The 26829-nt window shown below is 42.5% G+C and overlaps 1 protein-coding gene across 4 annotated transcripts in view; it reads left to right on the top strand.

Moving 5' to 3' along the window:
* Nucleotides 1–26829, top strand: part of LNX1 (ligand of numb-protein X 1) — a 359863-nt gene that overhangs the window by 113135 nt on the left and 219899 nt on the right. For 3 of the 4 annotated variants that reach the window (XM_050947563.1, XM_050947562.1, XM_050947565.1), the window contains exon 3: nucleotides 9498–9565. The exons of the other annotated variant lie outside the window; for it this stretch is intronic. The gene's annotated coding sequence lies outside the window, so the exon portion shown is untranslated. The remainder of the gene's footprint in view (nucleotides 1–9497; nucleotides 9566–26829) is intronic. 4 annotated transcript variants of the gene reach the window in all.

Genomic DNA, 26829 nt, shown 5'->3' on the forward strand with positions numbered 1-26829 from the left:
TTCACATCGCCATCTTCCCCCCGGACAGGATATACCTCCGCTTTCTAGCCAACCGTCAGTACTTCCAGTTTACGGTCCTGCTGTTTGGCCTTTCTACAGCCCCACTGGTATTGACCAAGTGTATGGCCGTAGTCACCGCCTACCTCCGCCAACGTCGGATATGCGTTTTTCCGTATCTGGACGATTGGCTTATCCGAGGAGACTCCGAGACACAAATCACTCAGCATGTGGGCATCGTCAAGGACCTATTCACACCTCTAGGCCTGATGATCATTATAGACAAATCCACTCTGGTTCCCACGCAGGGGTTAGACTTCATAAGAGCTATCCTGGACTCCGATCTAGCCGGAGCCTGCTTACCACAGCCGCGGTTTCAGGCGATGGCAACAATCATGCGAGGTCTGCAGACTTTCCCAATGACCTCGGCTCGCACTTGTCTCGGTCTCCTGGGTCCCATGGCTGCCTGCAAGTTTGTAACCAAACACGCCAGGCTCCACCTCCGTCCTCTCCAAGTTTGGCTCAACTCGGTGTATCACCCGGACAGGGACCCCATGGTCACGATAGTCACCATTCCCTCGAGCACCCTAGGCTCCCTAGAATGGTGGCTAACTCCCTCCCTGGTGTGGGCAGGGATGCCGTTCCATCTGCCCCAGCCCTCAATGTCCCTGGCGACGGACGCGTCATCTCTCGGCTGGGGTGCTCACCTCGGTCACCTTCGAGCTTAAGGCCTTTGGTCTTCTCAGGAGCTGGCATTCCACATAAATGTCCAAAAATGAGAGCAGTCCACCTGGTGTGCCAGGGGTTCCAGCAGCAGCTGTGAGGCCGTGGTGTCTCAGTGTTTACAGCCAACACAACGGCCATGTGCTACATAAACAACCAGGGAGGGACATGGTCCTCCCCCTTTTGTCAGGAGGCCATCCATCTCTGGGACTTTTGCATAGCCCACTTGATAAATCTGGTAGCGTCCTTTCTCCCAGGCGTTCGGAACACCTTGGCACATTGACTCAGCAGATCTTTCCTGTCTCACGAGTGGTCAATCTGCCCTGATGTGATGCATTCTGTTTTCCAGAAGTGGGGATTTTTCCCACATAGACCTGTTCGCGTACAGCGAGAACAGGACATGCCAGATGTTCTGTCCTTCCAAAGTCTCTCCCCGGGATCGATCTCAGATGTTTTCCTGATGCCGTGGAAGGGCCAACTCCTTTATGCCTTCCCACCATTTCCACTGACTCATAGGGTCCTGCTGAAACTCCAGAGGGGCAGAGCGCGCATCATTATAATCTTCCAGGAAGCACTGATAAACTATGTTGCTCGACCTGTCGATAGCCAACCCAATTACCCTGCCACTCCTCCCAGACTTCATAACTCAGGACCATGGCAGGCTTCACCACCCGGACCTGCAGTCTCTTCACCTCACGGTGTGGCTGCTGCGTGGCTAAACCAGGGTAGCAGGAAGCCTTCCACCTGGTCAACGTACCTGGCCGAGTGGAAGCGTTTCTCCTACAGGTGCGAAACGCTTGATCTTACTCCTACTGAGGTCTCCATCCCCTCTATTTTGGACTACCCCTGGCCTAAAACAGCAGGGCCTAGCAGTATCATCGCTGAGGGTACACTTGGCAGCCATCTCTACCTTCCACCCACGCTAAGGTGGGCGTTCCGTGTTCTCACACTCTATGGTTTCGAGGTTCCTCAAGGGCTTGGAGCGTTTATACCCTCAAGTACTCCGCCTAGCCCCAACCTGGGACCTCAACCTGGTTTTAACCAGACTTATGGCTCCCCCATTCGAGCCGTTAGTGATCTGCTCGCTGCTATACCTGTCGTGGAAGACAGCTTTCCTCATAGCCATTACATCGGCCAGACAAGTCTCCGAGCTCAGGGCTATTATGGTGGTTCCGCAGTACACTATGTTCCACAAAGACAAGGTGCAGTTACGACCACACCCGGCTTTCCTCCCTAAGGTGGTTTCGGCCTTTTGTGTTAACCACACTCAATGCAATGGGGGCAACAATTGCACTCCCTGGACGTCCATAGAGCGCTCACATTTTATATTGAGCGGACAAAACCATTTCGTAAAACCCCCAAACTCTCTGTTGCGGTAGCAGACCGAAGGATAGGTCTACCCGTTTCCTCTGAGGATCTCATCTTGGGTGACGGCGTGCATCCACACTTGTTATGATTTGGCTCGTATTTCCCCAAGCCACATCACCGTGCCTTCTACCAGGGCTCAGGCTTCATCTGCCGCCTTGCTGGCTCGTGTACCTACTCACGAGATCTGTCACGCAGCTCCATGGTCCTCGGACCATACCTTTGCTTCGCATTATGCTCTGGTTCAACAGTCAAGAGATGCTGCAGTCTCTGGCTCAGCAGTTTTACATTCTGCCACATTTCACTCTGACCCCACCGCCTACGTAAGGCTTGGGAATCACCTAACTGGAATGGATATGAGCAAGCACTCGAAGAAGAAAAGACGGTTACTCACCTTTGTAACTGTTGTTCTTCGAGATATGTTGCTCATATCCATTCCAAACCCACCCTCCTTCCCCACTGTCGGAGTAGCTGGCAAGAAGGAACTGAAGGGTGGCTGGGTTGGCAGGGGTATATATCCAGCGCCATAGCGGCACCACTCCAGGGGGCGCCCAGCCGACCCACCGAGTGTTGCTAGGGTAAAAATCTTCTGACGAATGTGCACGCGGCTCACGCACACCTAACTGGAATGGATATGAGCAACACATCTCGAAGAACAACAGTTACAAAGGTGAGTAACCGTCTTTTTTTTAGTGGCCCAGGATTTCACCCTGTGTGTATAGGCAGCATTACTGTTTTCCCAAATAGTCACTCTGTTAGTAAGTTTTCCTTACTTGTGTGTGTCTTTCACACACAACAGAGGAGAGACCAGCGGACCCTCCACAAGGACGCCTGCAGGAGGTCCACCGGAGCCGAGGGACCGGCGAGCAGCAGAGCGCACCCCGCGGCGTGCCGCTGTGCTTGGGGCGGCGAAACGGCTAGAGCCGGCCCTGTCTGTATCTCTTGTCAGTTTTTTTCAGAGTTTTTGCTACTTTGCAGAGGTAATTTACTATCTTTTTATTTATATATATATATAATCATTGCTGGTTACTGGCATATTTGTATTTGAGAGGTGTGTATAATATCTGTGGACTGAAAGACTTCTATTCTTAATTCATACACTTAACAGTGTTGCCAAACTTCAGATTTTTTAATTGCTTGCAGCTAACGCATCAGCTAATGCTCTTAAATCTATTCTGACTTTTTGATGGGTTGGACTCCCAACACTAGCCCTGCAAGAGCTGAATTAGGCCAGGTGGGCTCAATCTGCTAATTAGGCTGCAAGCAGGGGAGATTTAGAATGGAGGCAGCTAATTAAGGACTGTCTCACCGGTGCAGGAATAGGTAGTTGGCTGCAGAGACAGTAACCCTACTGCTGCAGGGAAGTAGGTTACAGTCACTCCCTGAGTGGAGGGAGTTGGAGGCTGACTGGCAAACCCAGAGAGAGGAGAAACCAGATATGTAGGAAAAAGCCCAGGGAAACAACAGCAAGAGGTAGGACTGTGCAGGGACTCTGGCTGCCTGGGCTGGAACCCAATGTAGAGGGTGGGCCTGTGTGCCTCTACTAGCCACTGGGAAGTGGCAATGGAGTTAGAGGCACCAGCCAGTGGGTCTGGAAAGACTTTGACTTTCTCAGAAATGGAGGACTTTAGTGTCCTGGCTCAGAGAGCCAAGCACAGAGAGGAAGCTGTAGGCCCAGTATGAACAGGGCAGCAGAGTGAGACAAGCTGGGAGAAGCCAACACCAGAGGGAGAGTGCAAGCTGGCAGAACTAATCCCCAAGATGGCCAGCAGGAAGTGCTACTCATGGTGAGTGGGCCCTGTGATGCTATTGCATTGCATATGTTTGAGGGTAGCTGTAGTGGCACATCAGGATAATACTTTTAATCCCACTGAAGAAATGCAACTAAAGCTACTATTTTGCAGTAAAATTCTCCTTAACATAGCTATGCTACAGGTATCCTGTCTGAAGGCTTAGGTCTCCATTTGAAGATTCCAATACAGCAGTATGTTGGTAGGTTTCTCCAACATAATAGTACATCAGTTACTTTGGATACTTAATTTTTTTTTCTTTATACTGTGCTAATGTTAACTTATTACAATGTACCCTGTTATGTGACCTATTGAGATCAACAAAAATTGGCTACTTAATAGAGGTGATCATCTTACAAAGAGAGCAGAACTGTACTTGTTGGGTCAGGTCCAGGCCTACTATACAGGTCGTTGTGCTTCTGTGCTGGCACAACCAAACTATAAACTTCCCCTAATTGGGCAGCTGAGCTGATTTCCCCCTTGGGAAAAATTTCCAAGTGGTGTAGCGCTAATGTAGCTGACTCAATGCTGCCCTTGGATTCTTAGTGTCAGTGCCCAGAGTAGCCTCCAGCTTCCCTAGGGATTTGGGGCGGGGGGGAGAAACATGGTTTATAGCCAACTTTTATCATGCCCTTTGTGTCCTCTGCTAAGTGGAACTTGACCAGGCCGAAGGACCGGGTCCAATGTGGCTGGGGATTTTGGTGGCGAGGTCTCTTCAGCCAAGAAGCTATGTCACAAGGCAGGTCTCACTAAGTTTCACTTTATTGCTGCACTCTGTTACTCACAGACTGATCTGAAGGCACCACAGATTCTCCTGTTAAATGTTTGAGACACATCACCATTGCAAAATACCATCTGCATTTTCCATGCCCGGGGGTTGGAGAGAGTGAATGGAAACCATCATCTGAATTATTATTTCACTGTTTTAACAGCAACTTAAAAAGACTTTGGAAGAATCTGTAGCTTTAACAGGATTTGTCCTACCTTTCAAGAAGTGAGGTTTTTAAGTTTATTAAACCAGTAACTTAAGATTGGAGTGAAATATTCCAATAGAGGTATTCATAAAGGGGAATACTGCATCAGAGATGGTTTCCACTGATTGCTCTCCACCTTCAGGAGTTACTCAGCACCTTGCAGGATCAAACATTCCCCAGCACCATCTGCCTGACTTCCTGCTGAAAATGTAATGAAGCAGTAAACTGTCACACTCACTTTTCTAGGAAGTGAGAAGTAGCAATCACAGAATATCAGGGTTGGAAGGGACCTTAGGAGGTCATTTAGACATACCCCCAGACAGATTTTTGCCCCAGATCCCTAAATAGCCTCCACAAGGAGTGAACTCTCAATCCTGGGTTTAGCAGGCCAATGCTCAATGGACAATGCCTGGGGTAGGCATAAATCTCTCTCCACCTGAGGCATTACTACTCCATTATTATTTTATCATCTCAAGCTACATTAGACTGCCCGTGAACTCTTGCTCCAGTTAAGAGCAAAATCTCCATGTCATTTCAATAGTCAAAAGATGCTGAGTTTAACCTTTTAATGTTGGCTGTAGGGTGAAATCATTCAAGTGACAGAGAGTGGTCTCCATCCTGATGTGCTCTAGTTAAAGAAATGCTCAGTGGTTGTTGCTGCTACTTGTGCCAGGAACAAATATGTTGTTCTTTATCACGAAATACATTTCTGTGGCCCTGAAGGAGTCAGCCTCTGTAACACAGCTATGTACACAGCCTGCCCATGAGGTCTTGCAGTAAAACCTTCTTGGTACTATACTTCACACAGACACAAGTTCCTGCTCAAGCCTTCAAGGGAACAAAATGACATGGGAGGACAGGAGGAACTCGGTAATCTAGCAAAAGGAAAAATAAAATGGCATCATTCTCTAACGTTGACATGATTAGGTCATAAGGCCAATCATTGACTTGAACTGCATATCCATGCAGGGTTATAAGGAGAGAGTAAGGAAACTTACCCTTCCACTCGTCCCCTCAACCCCCTCACTGGGGGATACTGGCACTTTGGGTCCAGCTGCGCAGGATTGACAAGATGCTGTGCACCTCCTACTTCCTCCCTGGATGGAGTGGGCAAAGCACTGGCTTTGCTCCACCTGTCTCCTCTTTCACGTTGCATTGGCCAGCACAGCTGAGCACATGTGGGGAGTAGTTTATTTGCTACTGGTATAATCCAGCAACAAATACTATTCTCCTGCCCTCCCAGGGTTACTCCTGGAGTCATGCAGTTTGAGCCTTTCCTTGCCTAACAGCACAATCAAACAGGGGTAAAAGGTGTGGGGGAAAATGAAGAATGTTGCAGAAGAGACAGCACTGCAATTTGACTTGAGTTCTAGGTTCAGTTGCCACTGTTTTGGCAAGTCCTTGAACCTTTTTCACCTTAGTTTTCTTATCTGTAAAATAGGAATAATGTCCATTTTTATAAAAGCACTTTGAGGTCTCTGGATGAAAAATGCTATTAAAATGAGTTTAAAACATTATTATTAAATATACACTTGCAGTTCTATTCTATATGTGCAGAATATGCAGTTGTGTGCACAATTGCTTGTTTACATTCACTTCCTGCATTTTATGTGTGCAATTTATGGTCCCCTTTATATATACTCCAAAAATAGCAAATTTGAAGCTTGAAAGTTCAAATATTTTCCAAAAAGCACTATTTGAATTGTATTGCTTGTAATATTTTACATTTAAATTTAACACTGTATTGGCTAGTTAAATAAATCACTCAGGGCACTGATACAATACCATGTAACATATATAGCTACCAATATCCTGCAAATCTTGATTCTAGAATATTCACAACAAACTGTTCACAAGCTAATCATATAGAGTAGTGAATTGCTTGAATAAATAAGCAAACAATTTTAAATAATAAATTTAAAGAATTTCACCCACCTATTGCAAATGTTTCTCCTAACAGAAAAGGAAAAAATTGACAACTAATTCTTTATGAATTATTTACTTACCCTATTTTTGGAAATAATGCTAGAGGTAAAAGCTATTTCTTGTATGGGTGAATCTTGCCCTTTTTGCTCCTGGCATACCTCTTCAGCTCACCTGTATTGAATTACTCAGTTTGAGTGATGCAGTATATGGGCCATGGTTTCAGCTGTGCTACACGCAGGGCTCTCCAGTTTCTTCTGTGAAGTTAAGAGACATAATTGCTATCTGCTAGTGAAGATCAAAGCCACCGCAAGACAAGGGAGTGTACATTGGACCTGACAGAAGGTGAAGAAATGGCACTGTAAACAAACATTTTGTCAATGCTTTGGTGTGTCACTTGCTAGGGAATGTTTAGAATGACAGTTTGTATTTGTCATCCACATCATCGGAGAATATTTGTCAGGGATATCCAATGCTAATAAAGGGAAAAAACATAAGTATAGAAGGCTTTTTTCAATGGACCTAGCAGAATTGTCTCATCCGACAAGCTAAAAATTAGTGTTTTCCATGTTTAAATCAGATGCATCCTGTAAATGACTGCTCACTCTAGGCTTGTATGTGCACTGCTGTACTGTAAGAAATCCTTTACAACTCCTACAACCAGACTTGCTCATCAAAATACTAAAATCAAAGTCCTGTCCTGACTGTTGGTAAAGTATACTTGTAATAGGCACTAAGGGCCTTCAGGACTCGTGTGAGCTTTGAGGGGTTCTGTCACTACCTGCCTTGAAACCTCCGGTGCCTGTAGGCTGTGCAGCTTTGGCTCACAGCCCAATAGTCTCACCTGCCTTCTGCCAGCCCAGTTACTTCCTGCAGAGTGACCCCCAACAACCCTTCCATTCCTGAGTCTCCCTTGCACTGGTCCAGTCCCTCTTACTGGACACTCACGGAAGTAACAGCAAGTTTGCTGCCTCCTAAGAGCCAGTACACACAACAGCTTCTTAGCTCAGCTGGCATGATGCACTCCACTCTACAAACCATCGCAGAGCTGTGTATTAGTGAAACTAAACAAGCTTATTAACAAAGAACATAGACTTACTAGCAAATGATTTCAAGCAAGGATGAAAGAGGTATGGAGAGGCTATAAACAAATGAGAAACAACACACTGGCTAGTGTATCAAACTTATTTCTAATAAGAGAGCTTTGCCTGACATAATTTCTTACTCACACCAAGTTGTCAACATTCTCCAGCCTGTTGTAGCAGGAGGACCCATCATTTATAGGTACAGGGTGCTGTCTTTGTTTTTCTCAAGCGATGGATGCCCCAAAGTCTTCCAGCAGTTCCTTTTTATCCCCAGACTGTATCTTTGTCTTCAAAGCTAGGAAGCCCTCCTGTGGGTTTAGGTTTCTGTGTCCACCAGGGAGCTAACACCTTGCTAGTTTTTCTGTATGCTGTGATTTACAATGCGAATTATATTCTGGAAATCTGCTGCAAATGAGTAGTCCATTGTCCCTGACTGTCACACCCGTCTCAATCTGCTATTGAGCCAAAGAGATGTTTGCTTTCCTCCTTTTTCTGGGGAAAAAAACATCCTGTTTTGCCTCCTTGGTCTGTTTACAGACTCCAAAACATATCAGAGTATGCATAATCTCACATATAGCGTTGTTAAATTCATTTCATAGTGCTATTAATGACAAGCGTGTTCTTAGTTTTCAAATTTATATATTTCAAAGACACCTGTTAAATGAACATCATGACAATGGTGCGTGAAGTGTTTTGAGCTGGTCAGGCCAGCTCAGACTGATGGGTTTTTTTACATACAAAGGAGCCCATTGTTATCTGGCATTGGGGTGTTCTGAGGGTCACAACTCCTCACTGTTGCTGGATACTTTATAGCTATTGTTGCTAAAAACACATTCTCTCATCTGTGGCTGGCTAGGATGGAGAGCAGCTTTCTATCAGTCCGATGCTGAATTGGCCACTGTGGTCCATATTGCTGAGACCTCCAGGCTAGATTATAGCAACTCATGAATGAGCCCTCAAGCCATAAATAAGCTTCAACTTGTTTAGAATGCAGCATTTGGCCTCCAGCATCCTGGTGGTTGAGATGCAGAGATCTATGGTGATGTGTTATTACACTGGCTCCCCAGAGTATCAGGACACATTGGTCTCCTTATTAAAGTGCTATAAGGAATTAGGACCATTCTGGGTGGTAGGCTGGGCCTTCTCCATGATCCCATTAGAACAGCTTTGTTCCTTAGGAACCATGAAACAGTTAACCTGGACTCGGGGGAGGGGGGAGATAAAGCTTTCTCAACAGCTGTAGTATGGCTGCAGAACCCTGAGTAGTAGACACATGCTGGCTCTGTGAGGGAGGAAGGATAGAAGCTAGACAGGATCTTCTTTTATATACAAGATAGTGCTTTCTACTTAAAGGGCCATAAAAATATAAATGGAATCACCACACGAGTTCCGGTTTTAGTATCTGCAGTTCTTAGTTCTTAGTTAAATTAAATATTACCACATTTAATAAGATTAATAAAAACTAAAGCTAAGTATTACAAGCTCTGGTCCTTACCTGGTCTAACCCAAATCTTGATTTGCTTCAGCCCTGGACACCAGTTTTATGGTCCCCCTACCTTGGTATCAACTTCCTTTTGGCTTCAGTCAGTCAGATTTGTCCATCAACCAATAACACAATGTACCCTTTTATTCCCCAACAGCTATGAGGAAACTGGAGGTTTTCCACACTCAAAAAAGAAAATAAAGTTGAGGGAGAGGAGGAAAAAAAGTAAGTTGATAAGTTGCATTTTCCCCTTGGGAGACTGAAATTCTGTATTTCTGTTGCCATGTGGGCTGAGAGAGACTGACAGCTGTACTCCCAGGCACTCCTGCTCATGAGTCCAAATGTCATCTCCTAGATCTTGGGAACTGCTGGTCTCTCTTGAGACTCTGAACTTAGAGGGGATCCAAAATGTTGGTGAACAGTTTCCCTAACTTGAAAGTGTTGAGACTTGTATTTCTGTGGCTGCAGTGGCAGGAGGAGGCCAGCTGTTTAGTGCTTATCCTCTTCCCTAGATCTCCATATTCAGCTCCATTAAAGGGGGTTGAGATTATTAAGATTGGCCAATCACAGTTGGATACAATGGGACATGGTTCATGTTTTTGTCCTGGAATCCATTGAGCGGTTAGAGGCTGCTGAATAAAGTACAGCAAAGCTCTCCTTTACTGTACTTTCAGTCCATGTTAAAGTGTAAACTACTGGAGGCTAATACATATTCATGTCTTTCTGAATTTGAGGATAATGATTGGTTACCCTCCAGCCAACACATCCAACCTATTGACTAGAACATCTAACGTGGGAACTTCAATAGGATACTTAAATCAGCACTTATGTGTCTAAGTGCAGACATGAGTATCCATTTTTTTGACACACTAAGTCATATTACACTGAAAATTGAACTCTGTGTGGCAACAGACTCGGATAATCATAGCGGGGCTCTGAATGTTCCTCTGACGTTTCCTTAGATTGTGTTCTATTAATGTTGGCTGGGTTTGACAGGAAAACTTTGGCATTAATTTGCGTGGTTTTCCTGTAACATCTATGACTTTTGTTTCAAGCTCAAATTCTTTGTTAGATTTTGTTTTGTTTTTCAAATATGTATTTTTTTCCTTCAAATGGAAAGAGTGCTTAAAATCCTTTTATGGTACATTATGACCATTCCAGCTGAAACTACATACTTGTAAATATATATAAAAGTTACCAGTGTTGGTAACTGGTTTTTAATCAGTTTTATTTATTGTAAGATTAAAAAAATATAGTAGCAGAGTGCTCCCAACTTTTTAATGGAACAAAATGTTTATTTTATAAACTGACATGTAATAATCAATACATATTTGTTTTCCTACTTACATAAATAGTGGATTTTTAAAATAGAAATCCTAATCTACAAAAGCATTCATCTATGATAGAAAAACAAACAAGGTTAGATGTAGTAATCCTCCAAAAAGCACCCCCTCTTCTTTGTTTTGAAGACAGTTTCATAATTTCTGTATGTAATTAACTTTTCATTCCTTTTTTTTAAACTGAGGGTCTGATGCTACCCCTCCTCCCAAAAAAGTCTGCTGGTCTCCTCTCCTCTCAATGACTTTTTATAAGGGACATCTTTGTTAATCTCACTGCCTGCACTATGTGTAATTGTTTAAATCATCCCGTCAGTATAACATATTATTGAAATACATTCAGTATGTTCGGTAGTAGATTTGAGGGCTCTTCTTTGGCTAAGATAAGAATTGACCTGTACTTTCTCCCATCCCTTCAAACTGAACCAAAATGAGGCCTTTTCTGAACTTGATCTAACTTTGGTTAACCAATTACTTTTTCTCAAAAATCTACAAAAGAATATATCCCACTGCAGATCCGACCAATGGTCTGTCAAATCTTGTGTACTGCCTTTGATTCATTTTGCATGATCAGTGTGACCAGGACCGGTGCCAGGGTTTCTCGCGCCCTAGGCGCCCGGCCATTTTGCCGCCCCCCACGCTGATCCTGCATTCCTGCGGAGGGTCCATTGGTCCATGGCTCCGGTGGAGCTGCTGCAGGCATGCCTGCGGCAGCTCCACCGGAGCCGCCTGCCATCCTCCCGGTAAAATGCCGCCTCCTCAATAATCCTGGCGCCCTAGGCGATTGCCTAAGCTGCCTAAATGGTAGCGCCGGCCCTGAGTGTGACCAGTCATTAACAGACCTGTAGACCTGTTGATCCAGTAAGTTTTGATACTTAAGAAACTGGCCCCCAAGAGTGCAAAAGGCACAGCAAAATAACTGGTCAGTACCACTCTCAGCAGTGGAACTAATTTTTGGAACAGTCTGAGTATTAGAAAAATTCAGCATTGGAGTATCTGTGTGAATCTTCAAATAGCAAGACCTGTGTAGCAGAAACTGTAATGAAAAATTTCCTCTTGCTGTTCTGCCAGCATATATTCTGCCTGAGTCCCACTTGTCCCTGTGCAAACAATATCCACTCATCTTCAGTGCTTTCTACATCCATGGGAGATCTCTGTGGGATACATTCAACATTGTTGTCGTTGTTTGCGAACCCTTTACAACATGCCTAAAACTCAGCCCAAATTGGAAAGCCTGAGTAGAGTTTCATATGAATGCCCTTATCCCTCAAATCCAGGGTCAAGATTTATGGTTTCAATCAATAACTGTGTGAAACTTGGAGGTTTAGACAGTGTGTGGTGTTTTTTGGTGTGTGTGGTTTTTTGGGTTTTTTTGCTTTGAGTTTTTGGGTTTGTTGAACGCAGAACTTGTATGGTGGGTACCTATGCAAATGAAACAACAGCTTGCTTTGCACAACTGTAATCAGACCTGTACAATCACTCTGTGGGAGATAAGTTTACAGATGATGATGACTGGTCTTTATTTTCCAACCTTATTGCATTTGAGAGAGCGTACCACTGTTTCTGTGCTTGGCATCAGCACTGCCATTATTACCCCTCGCTAAGCAGAAACTCCAGCAGGAACACAGACTATAACAATAGCTGTGTTTCAAGGTGCACATTTCCTGCAAATGTATGTGGCTGAGAACATTTAAAACCAGCTGGAATTCTTGGTTTATGTCTGGATCACCTCAGTGGGTCTTGCAAAAGACTTCTTCATTCCAGAGTGTGATGGCAAGGGAACAGAAAGTTGGGGTTCACTCACATCTGCTCCAACTGTCAGCTTTTTTTTTAACTGCAGGAAGTGACTATATTGGGTTCAGTACAAAGACTGGAAGTTTCACTAGCTTTAATCGTTGAATATATGTTCATGAGACTCTTGTCCTTATCCAGCAAAGTCAAACAATACCCAGTTCCAAAGACCATTTAGGGTATACAAACTGAATGGAATTCTAACAACACTGTTATTGATGGTATTCGTGATCAGAAAGGAGCAATTGCAGTATACACCATTTAAAAAGACATGTTGGAGGATGCCATCCAGACATATATTAGCTGTTTGAGGAATCTCTTTATTTCATATCCTGAAACACTTTGCCTCTAAATGAATCAGCGCTGCCATGCTTATGGGCCCCACTCATCCAAATTTTGGGATTAGGGGCAAGTGAACAGAATAAGGAAAAGCCTGGATGAGGTCTAGTATCTGTCTTCTTTCTTTCTTATTGACCACTGCTGATTTAAAAAACAAAAATACTGTTGTAAGTATGGCACAAAAGCATAGATGAGTAGAGAAGCTGCCTGCCCTGCAGTGAATAAGCCACACGCACTGGCTTCTCACTCAGTGGCATGTTTACAAGAGTGGCAGCTCCCAGTTGAAAATACAGACCTAGAAGAAAGAAGATTGCAGGCACCATTTAACTAAAACACTAAGCAGAGAAACTGATGTTTCTATGCTGCAAAGATCTTTTTCCTAATTGCGCTCCTGCAGTTCCAGCAAAATGGTGCCCTGTCTCCTGGTACCACACTAACCAAGTTCAGATCTGGACCAAGCCCTTTCAAGATTTGTGGATGTTTAATTCTAGTGGTTTAAACTGAGTTGTCATAAAGATCTTGGCCAGATGCGTAATTTGGATCAAATCCTGAACTTCTGCAAAGTTTGGGCCTGTTTAGAGGCTAGGTTTTAGTTTGGGACTATTTCCAGCTAGCATATTTTTTGCAGCATTGGCCATTCCTGTAAATTGGCCAACAAACTTTCTGAGGAAAGTGTTTAGTGGGTCTGGAACCACTGAACTGAAATATCAAAAGGGGTAAATGTGTATTGCTGCTATTCAGCTTCCACAATGATAGGAGACAGTATAATTACTAGCATAAAGGAAGATTCTGTGCACTACTTTTATTCAAAGAAAGCTATTTGTCCTGCACTTGAGGCAATACAGCTGTGCCTACTAAATATCTTGGCTGCTCCTCTCCAGTATTTGTTGTGAAAGACTTCATTTCTGCATGGAATGTGGTCAGAAACAGAAATCTAAAAATGTTACATTAACTTTACATAGTGAGTTTATTTTCGGCTACAAAATATGCTAGTCCTAAGATTCAGTGGGTGTTCAGTGTTTTAAGATGAATTCTTGCTTGTACAAAGCAATCAGAAAATTTGGCTAAAATTAGGCAGAATCAGGACTTTTGGGGCATTCTTTCGCATATAATGGTCTCCAAACCTCTAAGTTCACTCATCATAGATACAGTATACAGGAGTCTGGACTCGATGACCTCTCAAGGTCCCTGCCAGTCCTAGTGTCTATGAATCTATGCAAACCCTCAAGCCCAGATTTTTCAAACAGAATTTCTGAACCTCTGTTTAATTGAGTGGGTGAGAGCCTCTCAGTGAGGAGGGTATTCTATTTTCCTCCAATTTTACGAAAGGTTTGAGTTTTCCCTGAATTTTCATAAAATGTAGGTGTCTCTGTAATGGAATTCATAGGATTAATTGTCTACTTCACATTGTTCCTTATCGGTAGGTCTATTCTGGCTAAGAACATGAAGCAATGAACAAAGCATGAATCCACAGTAACTGTGTAGTTGGAAGAGAAGAGATAGTAGGGAAGTAACCAATGCTGTCTGCTGCACATGTGTGGTGCCTGGATAGCTCTTGATCTATGTGGAGATTGGGTCCCAGAAACTAATGAACCAATCACAGTGTGTGATGGAATAAAAGGCATGTGCAGCAGTCTATTTCAGAATGTGTATATAAGCTGATGAATGACTTTGTGTTTTGGATGTATGGTATGCCCTTCATGTGAGTCTGGTGAGCTCTGTGTAGTTTGATTGTATGCCAATAAAGAAACCTCAGTGATGAGTTTGGAGTCAAGCTGAGTTCTTAGGGACGTGAGTGGATAAGGTCCTGGAAGCCATCCCAACATAGGTCTCAGAGGATACCCCAACAATATCAATAACAAACTGATATTGAATCATGACTGCACCATCCTGGTATTATAATAATAGTAATTTGTCATGCCAATTGCTTGCCTTACACTGCTTGCCTTGAGAGGAATGTACTGTGATGGAGCAACTGTGGGACCATGTTCCCAAGCGCTGGAAGGAAAGGGCTGGAAAACTATGACATGGCAACGGTAACCTTCTGGTCCCTATTCCTTTTGACCTTTTTTTTTTTCTGGTTTTAACCATGATTTTGGTCTCCTTTCCTCTAAGTAGCAGAAGGGAGAATTTGAGCAAAAGCTACTTAATCGGAATTGAAGAATAAAAATACAGTAAAACAGTAACATGTTCATTAGTGACTGTCTCCAAAGTACTGTATGGGAAATTAACCTAAATTGCTCTCTGTAAACCTTCCTTGCGGGCATCTATATGTGACAGCGTCTGGCACTGTGTGAACATCTAAGACTGAGCTCTTAAAAGAGAGAGAACCTCTTTCTTAGGCAACTGGAAATAGTTCATACTGCCTTTTCATTCCAAACAAAATGATCTAGTTAAGGTAGGATGTTCCCCTGCAGGATATTACAGCACCATAGCATTTAAAAATGTGTGGCTAAAATGTTGTCCTTAGAATACCTTTTCAATTCACGTAGCTTACATAAATATTTGACTTATACTGATGCTACTATTAATCTGTTTAGAATGCTGCTGTACTATTTACATGTAGAGGAAAGCCTTAAGCCTACTTGTCCAAATAGTTTAAAGCAAGAGAGATGCTGCTTTTTAGCACCTTGCATAAATATTTGTAAAACCTATAAATCCTAGATAACCTTGTCTCCCTTTAAAGATATTTACTACTTCCTAAAACCTTTCTCCAAAATGTCCTTTATTTTTTGTCTCATTAGAAGAGCTTGACCTTCACTGTGAAATGTATTTGCATGTCCTTGATGACTCTGGGCAGTACTATGATTTATTAATCCTTACAATTTCTGTCCACCTGATGCTATGCAGGTGACCCAGTCTAAGATCTGTTCTCAAAATCCCCTACTGTATGAAACAAAGCCAACACTCAACCAGCAAATCACAGCAATTCAGGACAAATGAATAAATTGTGTCCTCAGTCTACACGTAATCTGTGGTCTAGCTTACAATATATTGAAATATGAACCCATCTTTACTTTTGTTTTTTTGCTGTGATAAGCTGTATTTATATAACATTTAAAAATCTAGTATTTCTACAGTATAGTGCAGACTTATTCTGGCTGAAATATTTAAAGAAGTTGCATTTTATTTAGCTGAGCTATATATGAAACAGGTTAGTCTTTTAGAATGAAATGTCTTGATTTTACTTGTCACATGTTGTGTTGTCTACAGGGTGACATGTATACAATTTCATAACAAAATCTATAGCAAGTTTCTGTTTTTACTGGCCAGGTGCCCAAAGGAATCTTGCTAGGTTGTTCTATTAAACTACATAGCTCAGTGCAGCCAGGGTAAAAGGCAAAATTCCTAAAGGGACTTTAATGATGCCAGGATTTCACCCCTAGTTCTATTAAGAAAACATTAGTATCAACTCCATAGTTCAAGTTTTGTCAGTGAAAACAAGGTTTAAATCTCATTGTAAGACACACACATTAATTCTGATCACCATCAAAAGTACACCACTTATTCTTCTGCTTATTTCTAGGGTGGAGATTAAGGGCGATTCTCTGCTAGCATAACTCTGACCTCAGTAGAGTTATACAGGCAGACAAGGTTAAGTTTAGGGCAGGTCTGTAATGTATTTGGTGATCTCTCTCACTTACAAATGACTTGGTTTCAACAACTCAAGGTTCCAGCAGAGAGAGTGCAGGTTTAAACAAATTTTAACCCATCAGGTAGTTTTTTTTTTTTTTTAACTGTGTGTATATTTAAGTTATTAGCACTGTTCTTTATTAATGTCTCTCTGTCACAGACACTGACAGAGAAAATATTAGCCAGAATGGAAGCTGATGTAGAAAATGAGACAAAACATTGACATGTAGATTATCATACTTAGGCTCTTTTTCTGGTCTGGGGAGCTCTCGAGAAGAGTTCCAGAAAAAGGCGCCTGCCCAGCAAAGCTCCAAGTTCCTCAGAATCAGGAGGTGAAATCCTGGCCCCACTGAAGTGGGAGTTTTGCCATTGACTTCAGTGGGTCCAGAATGTCACTTAGGTTCTCAACTCCACAGGGCAGGCACTTTTCCCAGCAACGCATTAGTGTACAAGAGGGGAACCTTGTTGCTGTGGATCTCCTCAAATCCACTGTTCACCCTAGGAGAGGCATAGCAGTGGAGAGCCTAATGCCACACAACAAAAATTATGTGCCCGGTGCATAAAGTTTTTCTAGGAAAACTACTACTAGCCTGACATAGCAGAAAACGTTATTTGCCAAGCACTTAGTTTGCTGTGGCAACTTGACTTACACTTTGTGGGCTCCTTGTATTCTTATTTATTAAAAAAGAAAAAGATAATTCTTGCACACAAGCTTTGCTAATTTAAAGTTAAGGTGGCTAAAATAATTAAGGTGATTGTTATGTGAGGTTCTGATTGGAACAGTCTCCTAACATGAGTTGTGGTGGTAAACAATTAGTTTTAAGAGAGAACTGGACAAATTTGAGTAGGATTATAGGGTTGCTTGTCATGGAGGGGGGCAAAGCTCAGCAGCCTTGGAAGTCCATTCCAGTTTCTTTATGTTCCTAAAAATCACGTTTCAGTACTTCAGCTGGTCACCTGAGTCAGGGAGGGATATTCTCTCTTCTCCCTGACCCTTTCTACCCCCCAATGTATTCTGCTTGGATTTTTGGTTTTGTCTCCTTCTGAGGTATCAGGGATGGCCACAGTTGGAAATGAGACAGTGGATGGGATGACCAGTGCTCTGACGTGGTACAGGCAATACTCTTTCTCAGGTGTTTGGCTGGCTGGTTCTTGCTCACATGCTCCAGGTGTAAATGATTGCCATATGTGGGGTTGGAAAGGAGTCTTCCACCTGGTCAGGTTGGCAGTGAGCTGGGGTTTTTTGCATCCTTCTGCAGGATGGGGCCTAGGTCACTTGCCAGGATTATCTAGATAGACCTCGGTTAAAATGCTTCCTGCCTTTTGCAGTGTCGTCAGGTACCAGTGCATCTTGCTCCTTCCTGTTCTGTGCTGGTGGCACACAACCAGGGCCAGCTCTAGGTTTTTTGCTGCCCCAAGCAAAAATAATTTTGGCTGCCCCGCCCCAGCCCTGGGCTCTCCTGCACCCCCCTGCCACCTCAGCCCTGGGTCACTGATAACTTGCTCCCAGGGCGGGTGATTCAGCAGGAATTTTGGATGTGCACAGAACACAGACAGGATTGGTTCCCATACGGTTACAGAACTGCAGTAAAGTGGAACAATTTTCAGCTTGTGTGACTGGAGGATATCTGGATGCATATTATAAGACTGTCCTCCATAAATGAGGAAAAGTTGAGGTTCCTTTATTATTCTTTTGTTCCACTCTTTGTTTCTATGGGGAATTTGCCAATGCAATAGCACTGTCTTCCTTTTAAACTAATTTAAAAAAAAAAGGCAATGGCTGTTGAAAATAGCAATTCTAGTCCTAAAAACCACTGGTAAGCATTTCTTGCTCAATTTTATCCTACTTTTTCTACAGCAAATTACAGTGGATCAGTATATTTGATTTGGGAGAAATGAAGCAACAGCTGCCCAAATTGAGTGTGAGCACTCCTGAATTTTGAGGTGTTCAAATCTGGAAGGCAGGTGCTAGATTCCCTTTCTGAATATTAGCTAAATCTGGAAAGGAAAAGTCCATTTCTTCTTCCATGGCTCAGAAATGGAAATCCTCCTATGTGCCTGGTACTGTATCTAAAGCTGCCCATGTCCAGAGCCTCCCCTCCCTTACTTTTTCATTTTAAATTCTAGTGGGATCCACGTACCTCCCTTGCTAGGCTTCAGATAGAGAGGGGCACTGTCCATTTAGTCCACCCAATTCCTTCTTTGAGGGCTGCAAGGTGAGGTCACACCAGTATCCCTAATCTGGTCTGGGGATGTCTTCTGAAGGGGGTATCTGTGCCAAAGCCTTCTACTCATTGGGCATACTTGTTCTTCATTCAGTGCCACCCTACTGTAGCAGTGAGCTCTCCATTGACAGCAAGCTGCAGCATGAGGTTTCAGCTACCATATTCCCTCCCCCACCCTTTCCTGTTTATCGCAGCCAAGGGAATGCTGGGAAATGTAGTTCTTTCCCTACTCCAGGGCTGGCTCTATAGGCAGGGAGCTAACCAAGGAACTACAGCTCCCAGGGCCCCCTGTTGGTTCTCAGCTCCCAGTCCGGATTACTGCCGGCTGCTGCATCTGCTAATGGGCTGCCCCAAGCACTTGCTTGCTTTGCTGGTGCCTAGAGCCGCCCCTGCACACAACAGTTAGTCTCCTGAGCACTGTAATACGTGGGTTTAATTTTGGTCATTGGGTTTAGTGTGCAGTCTAATGTGTTGGTGGTCTGTGATATGCCAGAGGCCAGACTTGGTGGTCCCTTCCAGGGGAGCCTTCAGAAACTTTTCCCATGGTGTGTACCAGCAATCCCTATGGAGCCATCACTGCTGCAGCTGCTGGCCTCATTGCCTCCCCTGCACAGTCCATGCCATGCTCAGCCCCTGCTCTCCAGCACAGCTCGCCCAAGTGCAGAGTCACTCCCTATCCCCGAGAGATGACATGGGCCCCTGAAAACAGGGTGAAGCCGGCCAGGCCCCAAAGGGTGAGATCCTTGGTGTGGGATCCGGCCTCATGGAGCAGCAAGGAGGAGCAGCACTGGCTGCCACACTGCCCACTCAGGATTAGTCCAGTGACCCCACCCCCATCACAATGGATGCAAAACTGAGTGAGTAATGATGTGACCCCTGTAACTCTGATTTTGCCTTATGGCCTCTCTGAGGCCAAATCTGAGCAGCAGTGTGACCCTATGCATCAGGTCACAAAGCTACTCGCTCAGTTTTGGTCCTGTTGTGATGGAGGGCTGGCAGGGCCAAACCTGAGTGGCCAGTGGGGAGGCCAGCATTGCTGCTCCTCACTGCTGCCAGGAGTATGCACTGTGCCTAATGTATGTGTGGTTGAGTGCTAGAGGTCCTTTCTGGCCTTAAACACTGACTCTGTTGGGTGCTCAGGATTTGGTCCAACAGGTGAATATGGCTGAACCACTTGGTAATAGTGACCGTAATGTAATTAAATTTAACATACTTGGGGGGGGAGAGGAGGAATGAAGAGACTACCAAAGAAACTCACCACAGTAGCATTTCACTTCAAAAAGGGAAACTACACAAAAAAGAGGAGGCTAGTTAAACAGAAATTTAAAAGGAAAAGTTAGAGTAAAATAGCTGCAAGCTGCATGGAAACTTTTTAAAAAACACCATAATAGAGGCTTAAATTAACTGTATATCCTAAGTGTGTTTACACACACACACACACACACACACACACACACACACACACACACACACACACAAATTGAGGACCAATAAAAGCCCAACTCTGCCTGAACAGAGAAGGGGGATTAGAGGCAAAACGGCATCCTTTAAAAATTGGAAGTCCAATCCTAGCAAGGAAACTAGAAAGGAACATAAACTCTGGCAAGTTAAGTATAAAAGTATAATGAGAGATCAAAAAAGAATTTGAAAAGCATCTAGCAAAAGACACAACCTAGTAACAAAAATTTGTAAGGTACATCAGAAGCAGGAATGCTGCCAAACAATCAGTAGGGCCAGTGGACAATCAAGGTGCTAAAGAAGCATTTGAGGAAGATCAAGCTGTTGCAGAAAAACTAAAGGAATTATTTGCATTGGTCTTCACTACAGAGGGAAGTTCCCACACCTGAGCCATTCTTTTCAGTCCCACACTGAAACGTCAATAAACATTTTTGGAATAAATTCATAAATTAAACAGTAATAAGTCACCAGAACCAGATGGTATTCACCCAAGAGATTTGAAGGAACTCAAATATGAAATTGCAGAACTCCTAACTGTGGTATGTGGCTTAAATCAGCCTCTGTACCAGATGACAATTACAGCTAGTAAGCCCAACTTCAGAACAAGGCAAATTGACTATTCTGTTCTTTACTATAGTTTTAACCAGACCTATAGATACGGCCCTACCAAATTCTTGGTTCATCTTCATAAATTTCACATCATTACATTTAAAAAATACTGAATTTCAGTTTCAGATATTTAAATCTTAAATTACATGGTTTGTTATAACAAAATATGAAGATGTATTTTAAAATGGCAAAATATAAATGTGTAAAGCCCTTGACTCAGCATTTCTCAAACTGGGGGTCCTGACCAAAAAGGAAGTCAAATCTATTTTGGGGGAGTCACAGTATTGTGACCCTTCTTCCGCACTGCCTTCAAGCTGGGTGTCCAGAGAACAGTGGCTGCTGGTCCAGTGCCCAGTTCTGTGAATTTGGTACTACCCTACATATAGATGAACACTATGTTGTGGAAGAGTCCATGTGGCTTTTGTAGAGTGAAATCATGACTCACCAATATATTAAAATTCTTTGAGGGAGTTTACAAACATGTGGACAAGAGGGATCCAGTGGATATAGTGTACTGGGACTTTTAGAAAGCTTTTGACAAGGTCCAAAGGCTCTTAAGCAAAGTAAGGAGTCCCAGGATAAGAGGAAAGGTCCTCTCATGGATCAGTAACTGATTAAAAGATAGGAAACAAAGGGTAGGACAAAATAGTCAGTTTTCACAGTGGAGAGAGGTAAATAATCTGGTCCTTCAAGGGTCTGTACTGGGACCAGTGCTGTTCAACATATATCTTTTTTCCAGATCATTTAGGAAAACAGTGAGGTGAGGAAGTTTGCAGATACTACTAAATTACTCAAGATAGTTAAGTCCAAAGCAGACTGCAAAAAGTTACAAAGGGATCTCATAAAACTGGGTGACTGGGCAAGAAAATGGCAGATGAACTTCAGTATTGATTAATGTATAGCGGGGAAAAAATAATCCTAACTGTACATAATAAATGATGTTGTCTGAATTAGCTGTTATCACTCAAGAAAGAGATCTTGGAGTCTTTGTGGATAGTTTTTTGGAAACATCTGCTCAACATGCAGCCACAGTTAAAAAAGCTATCAATGTTAGGAACCATTAGGAAAGGGATAGAAAATAAGACAGACAATATAATGCCCCTATATAAATGCATACTGTGCACATACCTTAAATACTGCATGCGGTTCTGGTTGCCTCATCTGAAAAAAAATGTATTAGAATTGGAAAAAGTATAGAGAAGGGCAACAAAAATTATTGGGGCTATGAAATAGCTTCCATATGAGGAAAGATTAAAAAGACTGGAACTGTTCAGCTTGGAAAAGAGATGACTAAAGGGGGATATGATAGAGGTCTATAAAATTATGAATGGAATGGAGTAAGTGAATAGGGAAATGTTGTTTATACCTTCACATAACACAAGAATCAGGAGTCACCCAATGAAAGCAATAGGCAGCAGGTTTAAAACAAACCTAAGGAAGTACTACTTCACATGCTGCACAGTCAACCTGTGGAACTCATTGCCCAGGGAGGTTATAAAGGCCAGAAGTATAACTGGATTAAAAAAAAAGTTTATGGGATGGATAGATCGTCAATGTCTATTAGCCAAGCTGATCAGGAATGCAGTCCTGTGCTCTAGCTGTCAATCAGTCTCTGACTGCCAGAAGCTAGGACTGGATGATGGGGATGGATCACTTGATAAATTGCCCTGTTCTGTTCACTTGCTCTGAAGCATCTGGCACCAGCTGCTATTGGAAGATGGACCATTGGTTGAACCCAGTTTGGCCATTCTTATGTTCTCAGCACATCTGAAAATCAAGCAGGTGCCTAAATATGGATTTAGAAGTGTAACTTTTAGGCTACTATGTTTTAAAATCCTGGCTTGCAGTATCACCATTACAAAACCCTAAGCACTAAAACTGTCACAGTAATGTACATAAATACTGTATTAGCGTTACAGTTCATACATTCAGCTGACATTACTGATGTGCAAACTTGCCTTATACATTTCAATAACCTTAACCATATCCCTGTTTCCATGTATTTGTGAACTTCTTGAACAAACGGGAGGAGCAGCAGATGGAAATGAGGTTATCGGTGTCAGAGGCAGAAGGCTGGTAGAGGGTGAGGTACTTATCAGGAAGGAAGGGTAGGGATAAAGGTGGGGCCTAGATTAAGAGAAATGTCACTAGCAGTGAAGAGCAGGAAGTTGGGGATGAGTGAGATTTATGGAAGTGAGGGAGAAGGGGGCAGAGCAGAGGAATCTGAGAGTGAGCAAAATATGATAGAGCTCCAGGGAGGGAGATGTAAGAAGATAAGCCACGAAGAGGTTTATACCAAGTGGAAGAACATAAGAGCATGGAGAGGTAGGAGGCTGAGGGAAAGATAACAAAGAACATGGCAAACTCTGAGGAAAATTTCTTTTGGAGGAACTAATCCAATCACATTACACCATAAACCTAGCTAGCAGATTTCTATTGCGATCAGATATAAAAATCAGAGAGAGTGATATTGTTAACTCCAAAGGTGATCCAGACTGGTTCAAAGTAATTTCCAGACTACACAGGTCTACTCTGGAAATCCCACTACCTTTCCCAAGATCTGTGCACCTACCATTTTTTTTAGGAGGAATTATTCCTAAGTGCCATGTGTCCAGTGAATTAATCCTTATCCAGAGAGGAGAGAAGATGAAAGGTCTGGTTTTCCTTATGAGATATGATCTGACATGAAAGAGATGAGGAAACAATGAAGCATGAGATTCAGTTCTGCATAGCTAGCAGATCTGTTAAACATGCATGTATTTATATGCTGTGAATAGTCCTGTCCATTTTAAATATATTAATTTCTTTCCAGTCTACTCTTTCATGCACAGAAGCTCTGCTTAACTTTCAGAGGTGTTTAATTACAGTACAAGGATTAAAAAGTGATTTGTTCTGTAGCTGTTGCTCTGTAAAGTAAATGCTCACAAAATGTCTATAAATCCTACTGAATATAAAGCAGAACCAGTTGTAGCCCTGCTCCAGGAAGCCTGCCAGATCCTTCTCTTCTGCATTGTCTCTGAGGCAGGAAAGCTTAACATGTATTCTAGTTTGTCAAACTTCCCAAAGTGCTGCTATGTATTTTGTTGCATAATAATATCATGTTTAAACCAGTCTCAGCCACTAGTGTGTGAGGAGGGGAAAGGAAAAAAAATTCTGGATAAGAGTAATGGAGAAATAATACTTTCTATTGGGAACATATACCCAGACTTTTAGTATACACGCCGCCAAGTTTAAACTTGGGTGCCTACAGTTAGTTAAATAAAAATGGCCTGATTTTCAGAGGGATTGTGAGTATCTACACTACACTTAGTGAGAGCACTGAATTTAATGGAAGGTAGAGATACTCATTGCCTCTAAAATTCAGGCTCCTTATGCAGTTACCTCAATTTGGATGCCTAACTTTAGGCAGCCAAGTTTGAAAATGTTGAACTTAGTCTACCAGCAATGGAAGCATTCACTGTGCCTCTCTTGAATTGCTCCTACTTTCCTTATAAAGTATCAGTACGCAGTTATTGCAGTGATGAGAGTCCATACGAAACCTTAAGTTAGTTGAAAAGTTAAAAATTACTTTGTACAGCAGCCTTCAGTACTCCACTTGCGATCATGGCTACCAGATAGTTTAATGACATGCTGTCAAGATAAAAAACAATATTTTAAAATACTTTCATCCAAGACCAGAAGGAGACGGTTGTGATCATCCAAAATGATTCCTTTTGAATTGGAGTATATCTGGGGGATGAGAGGAAAGGAATCTAATCTTGATTTTAAAATTGCTAATGTTGGACACTCCACCTCAACCCTTGTAGTTGTTAGTTTCAATGGTTAATTACCCTCACCTTATTTCCAGTCTGAATTTGTCTAGCTTCACCTTCCCTCAGTTGGATTGTGATTAACTTTCTCTGATAGAGTGAAGAGCCCATTATCAAATACTTGCTCCCCCTGTAGATACTTATAGACTGGGATCAGATCATTTCTTAACGTTCTCTTTGTTAGACTTAAACTAAGTAGATTGAGCTGTTTATCACTATCTAAGTCATGTTTTCTAATCCTTTAATCACTCTCCTGTCTCCCTCTAAACTTTCTCTAATTTATTAACATCCTTCTGGAATTGTGGGCACCTGAATTGGACACGCCATTCCAGCAGTTGTCACACCAGGGCCAAATACAGAGGGTAAAATATAATCCCTACTTCTACTCAAGAGTTCCCTCTTTATGCATCTAAGGAACACCTCAGCCTTTTTGGCTATAGCATCAAACTGAAAGCTCGCGTTCAGCTGATTATCCACCACAAACCCTAAATTTCTTTCTCACTGGTTCCCAGAACACAGCCCCCTTATCCTGTAAGTATGGCTTACATTCTTTGTTCCTAGATGTATATATTTACATTTAGCCATATTGTTTGCTTGCACCCTTCTTTCCAAGCAATCCAGATTGTTCTGTATCTGTAGGGTGAGCAGATAGCAAGTGTAAAAAATTGGGACTAGGGTTGGGGATAATAGGTACCTATATAAGAAAAAGCCCCCCAAATCAAGACTGTCCCTATAAAATCAGGATGTCTGGTCACCCTATGTATCTGTGACTTGTCCTCATCATTATTTATCACTCTCCTAATCTTTGTGTCTTCTGCAATCTTTGTCAGTGATGACTTTTTACATTTTCTTCTGGGTCATTGATAAAAATGGTAAATAGCACAGGGCCAAGAACAGCTCCTTGTAGGATACCACTAAAATTATACCCACTCAATGATGAATCTCATTCACAATTACATTTTGAGACCTATAGTTTTTAATCCATTTAATGTGGGACATGTTCATTTTGTAGGTCTAGATTTTTTAATCCAAATATCTTGTGGTACAAAGTCGAATGCCTTACAGAAGTCTTAAGTATATTACATCAAAACCTATTACCTTTTATCAACCAAACTTGTAATCTCATTTAAAAAAAAATCAAGTTAAACAGGATCTATTTGCTATCAACCCAGGTTGATTGTCCTTAATTATATTACTCTCCTTTAGTTCTTTATTAACGGAGTCCCATATCAGCAGCTCCCTTATGTTGCCTGGGATCAATGTCAGACTGATAGGCCTATAATTACCTGAGTGGTCTCATTTACCTTTTTTTTAAGTATTAGCACAACATTTAAAAAGTCTTTCAATTTTAACAATATTAAAAAAACTACCTTAACTTTCACCCTTTAGGATATGAATTTTGCATTAGATTAACATGGATAGGAAAATGAACCCGCTTTGTCCTGCAATGCTGCAAACCCAAGCCCACAGCAGCACGGTGCTAGTAAAGGCATTTGAAGGAAGTGAAACTAATCAAACTGAAAACAAAATAATGTATAAATTACAAATGTTTTAACTGAAATATTTTCTTTAAAACATGAAATTATCTTAGTCTGCTGAGTAAAACCTGCTTTCTCTATCCTCAGAAAATAAACAAGAAGAGGCAAATAGTTTGTTTTACACTTTGGTAATGTATTTGTATGCAAGTTTCAGGTTGGCAGGAACTTTACCACCAACCTATAAAACAGGGTTCATTAGGAAGTTTTAGGACTAGATTACGACTGGGACTACATACCCATGTAAATGAATAGGAGGGAGTCAGGACTCACCCTTCTATCCGTCAGGCAAGCTATTTGGACCTTGGGTCCAAGATGTAGAAGTTGCACCTTCCTTATAGCATGTGAGCAGAGAGTTGCAAAGAATAGGCTGAGTGTTGCCGCCTCTGCCCCAGTGCACTGGCCGGTGGTGGCCAGCGAGCAACATATTATTGCTCTCTCTCAGCGTGTCAGAGCAAGAGAGAATTGGGGGAACTGTGCCTGAGATGGTTATATCTGAGTCCCAGTGCCTCCCGGTGCTTAGATTGCGCCTTTGGGTATGGCCTTATCTTTTAACTACAGCAGCATGAACCAAACCAGTGTAATTAAGATGAGGAAGAAAGTCCCATTAGCAAAAATGTTACCTTGATGCATCAAACTGTACCAACCCATTTTAACAGCCTATTGCGGGAGCCAACCTGACCCTGTAGTATCTTAAAACTGAATAGAAAGATGTTGTATTGAATTCAGCATATGATCAAATCAGTTATGTGC

This window comes from Gopherus flavomarginatus, chromosome 3 (assembly GCF_025201925.1).
Source record: "Gopherus flavomarginatus isolate rGopFla2 chromosome 3, rGopFla2.mat.asm, whole genome shotgun sequence".
Classification (NCBI taxonomy): Eukaryota; Metazoa; Chordata; order Testudines; family Testudinidae; genus Gopherus; species Gopherus flavomarginatus.